We start from the raw sequence: 7526 nt of genomic DNA, 5'->3' as shown, positions 1-7526 counted from the left end.
GCTCAAATGGATATGTTTAGGGCTGACAACTTGGGATTAGATTGCCTATCAGGGACGTTATTCCTGGGGAAAACTAATTTTTTCTCTCTCTGCAGCCATTAATTGCCTATAGCTCTTCATCTAGGAGTAGGACTTTGTGAGATATCCCCTATGCACAGTGGTTTGCCATCTGATCTTGACATTGTGTTTGTTTTGTTTAGTAGCCATATTATGGGGATTTCATAGGTGTATGTTCCCAGCCAAATATAAAGACACTCTCGTGCAGCAGACATCCTGGTCGTCTGGCTCTTACAATCTTTCCACCCTCTCTTCTGAGATGTTCTCTGAGCTTTAGGTGTATAGATTTGGTCTTAAATAGTCAACTGGAGTTGGGTAGCTGAGGTTCAGTTGTTCAAGTTGTAGATATGTATGAAAGGTGACAGCTACACTTACCTGTGGGTATAAGGATTAAATATTTAGAATGCAATTTGAAATTATACTGGTTTAGGAAAGGGACAGTGCTAGGCTTTCCTTTGGGGTCCATGACCTCACAAATCATGGATAGTTAAGTGTTTTTAGTATCAGGCATGAATTCCATCCTAGACAATGGACCTTGAGACTAACTAAATGACTGTTGGTTGCCTTAAAATGTTAGCATTGCATCCTTTTTCCAAGATGTATGTGTGTGTGTGTGTGTGTGTGTGTGTGTGTGTGTGTGTGTGTGTTACTGATTATGCAAGATTATCAAGATTTTAATGGAGAGAGGCCAACTACCTTTCCATCATCTGTATTCATCACAAAGTCATTTGGCCCTGTCATTTCTCATGCTGAGAGATTTATTGGTAACACAGAAAAGCTGTCTTGAGGGAGCAAAAATATCCAGGAATTGGGATTCTTCTGATTCCAAGAAAACTAAGGTGTGTAGTAACCCTGACACCAAATTAAATAAGAGAAATGCAAAGGCTCACAAGTGTTTACAAAAGCATTAATCAACAGTGTGTATTGATTATATATATATTCATATATATTGTGATGAATGTGTGTGTGTGTGTGTGTGTGTGTTCCTTTGTTTGTGTTCACTCTTTCACCACCCTCTTTTGTTGCCTGCTCTCCTCTCCTGCTGGTCCCCTTCCTCTTTTCAAATAGATCCCTTTCTATTGTAATAATGTAATTTTTTGAAATCTAGATTATGCTTACGGAAAAAAAATGTGCTATTGTCTTCCTGGGTCTAGCTTATTTCACTTAACATGATGATCTCCAATTCCACCCACTTTCTTGGAAATGACACCATTTTTTTCCTCATTTATGGCTGAATAAAACTTCTTGTATATATGCTACATTTGCTTTGTCAATTATCTGTTGATGGGCTGACCCCATACCTTGCCTGTTATGAATACTATGTATACTAAACAATAGTGTGCAGACAGTGTTTTTGTAGTTGGAGTTGTATTTATTCTCAGGAATAGTAAAGCTAGATCATATAGGAATTCCACAATGACTGTACTAGTTTGCATTCAGGTAGAGGAGTTTTGAGATGTTGCTCTGTGTCTCTGTAGCCTAATCATCTTTTTTTTTTTTTTAAGTCACAAAGAAGGGAAAGAGAAAGTGCTAACAATTTGTATTTTTAAATCTGAAACTGGGAGCCAAATAACTTATCCTATTAATTGACCTGAGTCATTTCTTTCTCCCTTTCTCCTTTAGCACAACAGCCTCTTGTTACACATCATTCACTGTGGCAGGCAGGAATTATATCCCAATTCCCAGCTTGTCCATTTGTGCCAATAATAGACCATTAATAGACTTCTATTAATTGGACATTTAGAGGACTGGCCAAGAATACCGTCTGGGTCTCTGCAGGTTGGCTGTAGAGACAAGACAGGAGATGGAACATGTGTGTCTTGATTCTGAGCCAGACATCTGATGGATGGCTATATTGAACAGTCAGCATCTCGTCTTTCTTTCCTACTCTCTGACCTGATGTCAATGTTCAAACAGTATCACTGAAAACCTCTCCTGAAGCCAAATTCCCACTCACCCCCAAATCTTTAGACGAATTGAGGAAATTAAAATGGCTTTTACTCTGAAAGTAGCAAGTATGAGTGATATGGGTGTACATGGACTGAATTTATTAGGTTAAATTTTTTTAAAGCCAGATGATTACATTCCCCTAGCATCCATGATGTATTTTTTCCCTAAATATCAGATAGATTAGTGTAGACAGATAAAGTGATTGAGATCATCAACACACACTGGATTACTGCTTTTGTAAACACTTGTGAGCTTTTGCATTTCTCCTTTTTAATTTGATGTCAGGGTTACCACACACCTTGGTTCCTCAGGGATCAGAAGCACTCTAAGCCCTGGAGGGTTTTGCTCCCTCGAGACAACTTATCTGTTGCAATAATTAGCAATAAATCTCTCAGCATGAGAAATGACAGGGCCGAATGACATTGAGATGAATACAGAGGATGGAAAGGTGGTTGGCTTCCCTCCATTCATCTTGATAATCTCCATTGCTTCGTAAACAGTAAGACCTGTTACTATGATTCATGTCTGAAGCAGTTCTCAAATCAACACTAATTCCAGAGACAGTCTATCTAATAAACTGTTTGATTGGGGTTGCAAGGCAAAAGCAAGCCACTGGCAGGAGACTGACAATCTGAACTTGAGCATCGTAGGGAGGGCTGAAGAGGGGGGGCGAGGCATTGACTAGCTGTGAAGGGAAGACCATTTATTTAGCAGTGGACCTTATAAACTCTTCTCTGGGAAACTAAACTACTTATTTTTTTCACTATTCTAACTAGAATCAGTATTAACCCGAGTTAGATACCAAGAAGAAAAGAGAGCATTCCCCACGCATGTCTCAGGTACTTTCTGTTTTTAACACCCGAAGATATATGAGTATTAAATCCGCAGGATCACTGTAGGGGACTGGTGTTCGGCAGATAACCTGAAATGACTGATGGGGTCATATTCTCAAACAAGTCCAGACTCCTCATAGCTCAGCCCAGTTGGAAGAAAGAAAATCATTCTTAGGCAGACACCTGGAAGAAGCTGTGATTGCCAATTGTGTCCAATGAGCCGGTTTCCCTCCGGAGAGGCTTGACACCTATCCATCTGCATGACGTCCTAACAATAGAAAATCAGAGCAGGCAGTATCTGCCTGCTGCTCCAAGCCTAGATCATCCCTCAGGGGTTCTCCCCTCTTAGGGCTATACTGTGCTCCTGCTCTGTGAGATTTTCCAGCCGTGTTTAAAGTACACCATAATCCAGATGTTTAATGTCACAATACAAGACCAGTTTTATAAGGTGCTCTTCCTTGAAGAGTTAGGTGAAGGGACTCAAAAGGACAATTTGCCCCAACAATAAAGCTATTTATTTGTTCTGGGACAGCTGTCACTGTACAGTGACACTTCTACTATGCAAGATTGCAAGATTTGCACTTGGAAGCTTATTGATAGATTTAATTTTTATGGTGTTCAGGTGTGTATGATAAGGCCTGGATATATTTCAACTACTTTGACCAATAATAGGCCAAGCCTTGGCAAGTCAAATCCACTGATAATTCTTAAGTTGCCTGAGTCCCAATTTAGCCTCCCAAACTTCTTTTCATTATGGCTTGAAATTTTACAAATTTACAGAATTATCATCACACTGTAAAATTTTCAAAAGAGGGATTATGGGGGAGGGGGGTGGATAAGAGGATGGGAATGCCGGGACAAAATTAGCCTGGTCTCAAAGCCAGATCACCAGTTATCAAGTATAGGTAAGTGGCTGTACACTGTTCTTTACTATTAAACGGAGGTGGGAAGGCAGCCATGATGGTGCATACCTATAGTCCCAGCGCTTCGGAAGCGTAGGCAGGAGGATCATTAGTTCAGGGTCAGTCTGGACAACACAGGGAGACCCTGTCTCAAAAATGGGGAGGGGTATGTGAAATTTATACCAAAAGACGGTTGTGAAACTACAAGCTGTTTCAAGCAATAGGTGCTCCGCTAAGCATCCTGGCTGTGTGGACTGCATCAATTGCTCTCAGCAGTGTTGGAAGTAGCCTCAAGCTCTGCTTTTTTTTTTTTTTGCTCCTCACATACTTTGTTTCAAAAGGAGTCTCACCTTATACAGGAAGAAACTGAAACTTAACAGGTTAATAGCTAGTTCAAGTGGTCAATTAGGACCAAGGAGCCAGGGGTGGTTTTCTCCAGGCTTGTTTTGTAGTCTCCTTCTTTAGATCACATTCTTTTGATTTGTTTTATGGTGCTGGGGATTGAACTAGGGCCTCATGTATGTTAGAAGGCAAATGTTTTACCTCTGAGCTGTCCCCAGCCCTCTTTTCACTTTGGGACAGGGTCTCATGAAGTTTCCCCGGGTTGGCCGTGAACTTGCCATCCACTTGTGTCAGCCTTCCCAGTAGCTAGGATTACAGGCTCAAGTTACCATCTCTTCTTGATTAAGATGAACATCCCTAGGGCTTTGAATTATTCTCTTTTCTTTCCTTCGTTTCATTTCATCTTTATTTTCTCCCTCTCTTTTTTCTCCTTATAAGTGCATTTGTAGCATGGGCAAAATGCCCTCTCTGTCTTCATAAGACAAGTATGTAACAGAAATACAAAAGAGTCTTCCTGGTGCCCATATTTATACATTTTACACACACACACACACACACAAAACATACATTAGTTACAAAGGACAGATGCATTATTTCAATATACATAATTGTTGCCTCTTTCACAAGGAAAAAAAAAACCCAGGAAACATAATCAATATAGAATCATATCTCTGAGCATCCCTGACCCTGACATGTCATCTCCAGTATCTGTGTTGGCCCAGAAATACGACCAGGTAATAGCTATAGAACCTTGACTCGAATCTATTCAAAATACATTAAGATTGATGATTTTATTATGTGAGTTCACTCACGTGTGCATACACACATGCGTGTATCCATGCATGTGATTATGTGAATTTTCCTTCCAGGAGCCACAAGCTGTGGGCACAGCCCCAGTGTGAAAAGAGCCAGTGTTGTCCAGGGTAACAGCACTGTCTAAGAGAGCTGACTGGACATGCTGTGTTCACAGATCTGACTGCATCTTCAGACGATAGTCTGCCAAGCTAATGTGATTAATGTGTTCCTGGTGGCAGCATTTCCTGCTACTCTGTTTTCCGTGAAGACAGATCACACTGCCTCGCAGCCTCCAACTGAGCTCTAGATGCCAGGCAGGAAGGAAGCCAAGCCCACTGCCTCCCACACCTCACCTCTGCACCTCAGCTGCTATGCACACATTCCACCAATTTTTTCAGAAAGGAGCGCCATCCATGGAGGATGTGGAACAGCTGGGGGCCCTGATTTTGCGCCCTCTCTCTTCCTCCATGCCCCACCACACAGTCTCTGCAGATGTCTAGCGTGAAGCGGAAGCGGTGTGGCTCGTTAGCATGCCCGGAAAAGCGGCAGACGGAAGTGATCTGACAGGCCTACTCTTGCAGCTGCAGGGAATTGGTGGGTGGAGTGCCAGGGGCCAAGAGAGGACGAAGCTCAAGCGTGTCTGCCTTCATCCTTTGGCTTCTTTGAAGTACGAAGGCCTGTGGCCTGCCCTTGCTCCTCACCCTGTGGCACACTGGTCGAGCAGGTTGTACCAGATCCATAGCCTTCCATGCACTACCCAGTTTCTTAGAAGTTAAGGCGCGTCAAGCATAAAATGAATGAAAATGCTTTTGCTGGGGAGAAGTAAATACGAAGCTTTATAAAAATAATCACCCAAAGAACCTGGTCAAAAGGTCGGTGGCCCTGCCCTTGCCCGTAACAGACATCTGGGATTTCTGTGTTAGTTCGTTTTTAATTCTGGAGTCAGGTGACACTTCACCCAGAAGACAAAAATGCATTCCCATGAGCAAAAGATGCTCATTTTATAGAGAGAAAGGGTCTGAAAACAGAAACCAGAAAGAGGAAAAAGTGAAATTGGTCACTTCCAAGTCACTTTGGATGGTGGCTCATCTTGATCATTAACGTGATTGGATTGAGAAATAACATAGGTTAGAAAGCGCCCTCTGCAGGTGTCTGAAAGGATTAAGACTAAAGACCCTCCTCACATGAGGCCACATCACCACATGTGCTGGCATCCTGGAGCCAATAAGAGTAGAAGAAGAGAACTGCCTGCTAGTGGGTCCTCTTTCTTGACATCTCCCACCCCAGCTTTTCTCCTTCTTCTCTCCCCCCTTCCCCACTCCTCCCACCAGGTCTCTCTTCCCACAACCTTCTTCGTGTTTGCTATGAGGTAAGGAACTCTGCTCCACCGCATGCCTTCCGTCATCCGACATTGTCATCCTGTGCAACATCTTCACCATTTAGAAACCATGAACCAAAACAAATCCCTTCTCACTCGAGCGCCATGACAAAAAGTCCGACTAACACTTTCCTGCTCTGCTTGGGAAATGGGGACAAAAAGACAGAACCATAGAAAAAGAACTGAGTGCTTATCAAAGGATCATGTCAAGTTACCTCCTGTCTCTCCTCCCTGGGGGACCCAGCCTCTTACGCACTGGGCTGGGCTGAATGGAGGGAAGCTTGGCATGGGTGGGTGGGTCCAATGCAGAGCCTTGGTCCGAGGTGAGTGTGTGGGTAAAGAACACACACAAGCACACACACACACACACACAAGCACACACACACACACACACACACACACACACACCCCAGGATTAGCTTCAGAGGCTGATTCAGTTTATTGTGGAAGGAGGAAAAAAGCTATTTAAACCTTTAAGGGGTGGGCTATCAGGGTGAGTGTACCTCATTGGCTGGGGATGCCTCATTTGCATAAGGAGGAATTCCAGGTGCTGCTGCACATGACTTATAAGGGGAAAGGAAGTTTAAATTGGCCACTGGCTACTTGACCTCCTCTGGTAAGGTAAGGGTGGGGGGCACTGGACTGCATGCACCAGTACATACAGGCCCGGGGCAGAGGCGGCAGTATTCCTACTTCTACAGATCTCAGGATTAGATTTCAGGGGTTTGGATTGCCTCCACCCCACTCTTGCTCCAAGGCTGCTCCTCTCAGTCCCATAGCTCTCTGGCCCCACATGGAGTTGTTGTTGTTGGTGGTGGTGGTGGTGTCTTTGTCGTCATTGTTGTCGTCTCATTGTTCAAAAGGGTTAAGGCAAAAGAAACTTCATCATTATCCCGATTAAAACAGTCCTGTTCAGGAAATGAGGCGATTTCATGGTATGTCTCCTGTCATGATGTCTTGGAAATTCTGATTTTAGTGTGAGTGGGTAATCCAACTGTGATTTCTAGTTTGATGATATAGTATGGATGCTGAGTGTCCCCTAAAGGTCCATGTGTTAGAGGCTTGGTCCCCACGGTTTGGGTTTTAGGAGGGTGTGGTACCTTTGAATGATAGGGCTTAATGGAAGGTCCTTAGACAACTGGAAGAGTGCCTCAAAGAGAAAGAGGACGGTGGGGTCAATGCTCCTTCTTGTTCTCTTTCCCCTTCTCTCTCTCTCTCTCTCTCTCTCTCTCTCTCTCTCTCTCTCTGTGTGTGTGTGTGTGTGTGTGT

At 43.4% G+C, this 7526-nt stretch overlaps 1 long non-coding RNA gene across 1 annotated transcript in view; it reads right to left on the bottom strand.

The window, feature by feature from the left end:
- Positions 1-6675: 6675 nt before the first annotated feature.
- Positions 6676-7526, bottom strand: part of LOC110307559 — a 6742-nt gene continuing 5891 nt past the window's right edge. The window contains exon 3 of the long non-coding RNA XR_002379415.1: positions 6676-7165. This is a non-coding gene — a long non-coding RNA (uncharacterized LOC110307559). The remainder of the gene's footprint in view (positions 7166-7526) is intronic.

This window comes from Mus caroli, chromosome 13 (assembly GCF_900094665.2).
Source record: "Mus caroli chromosome 13, CAROLI_EIJ_v1.1, whole genome shotgun sequence".
Classification (NCBI taxonomy): Eukaryota; Metazoa; Chordata; class Mammalia; order Rodentia; family Muridae; genus Mus; species Mus caroli.
This window is presented reverse-complemented; position numbering and strand designations above follow the sequence as displayed.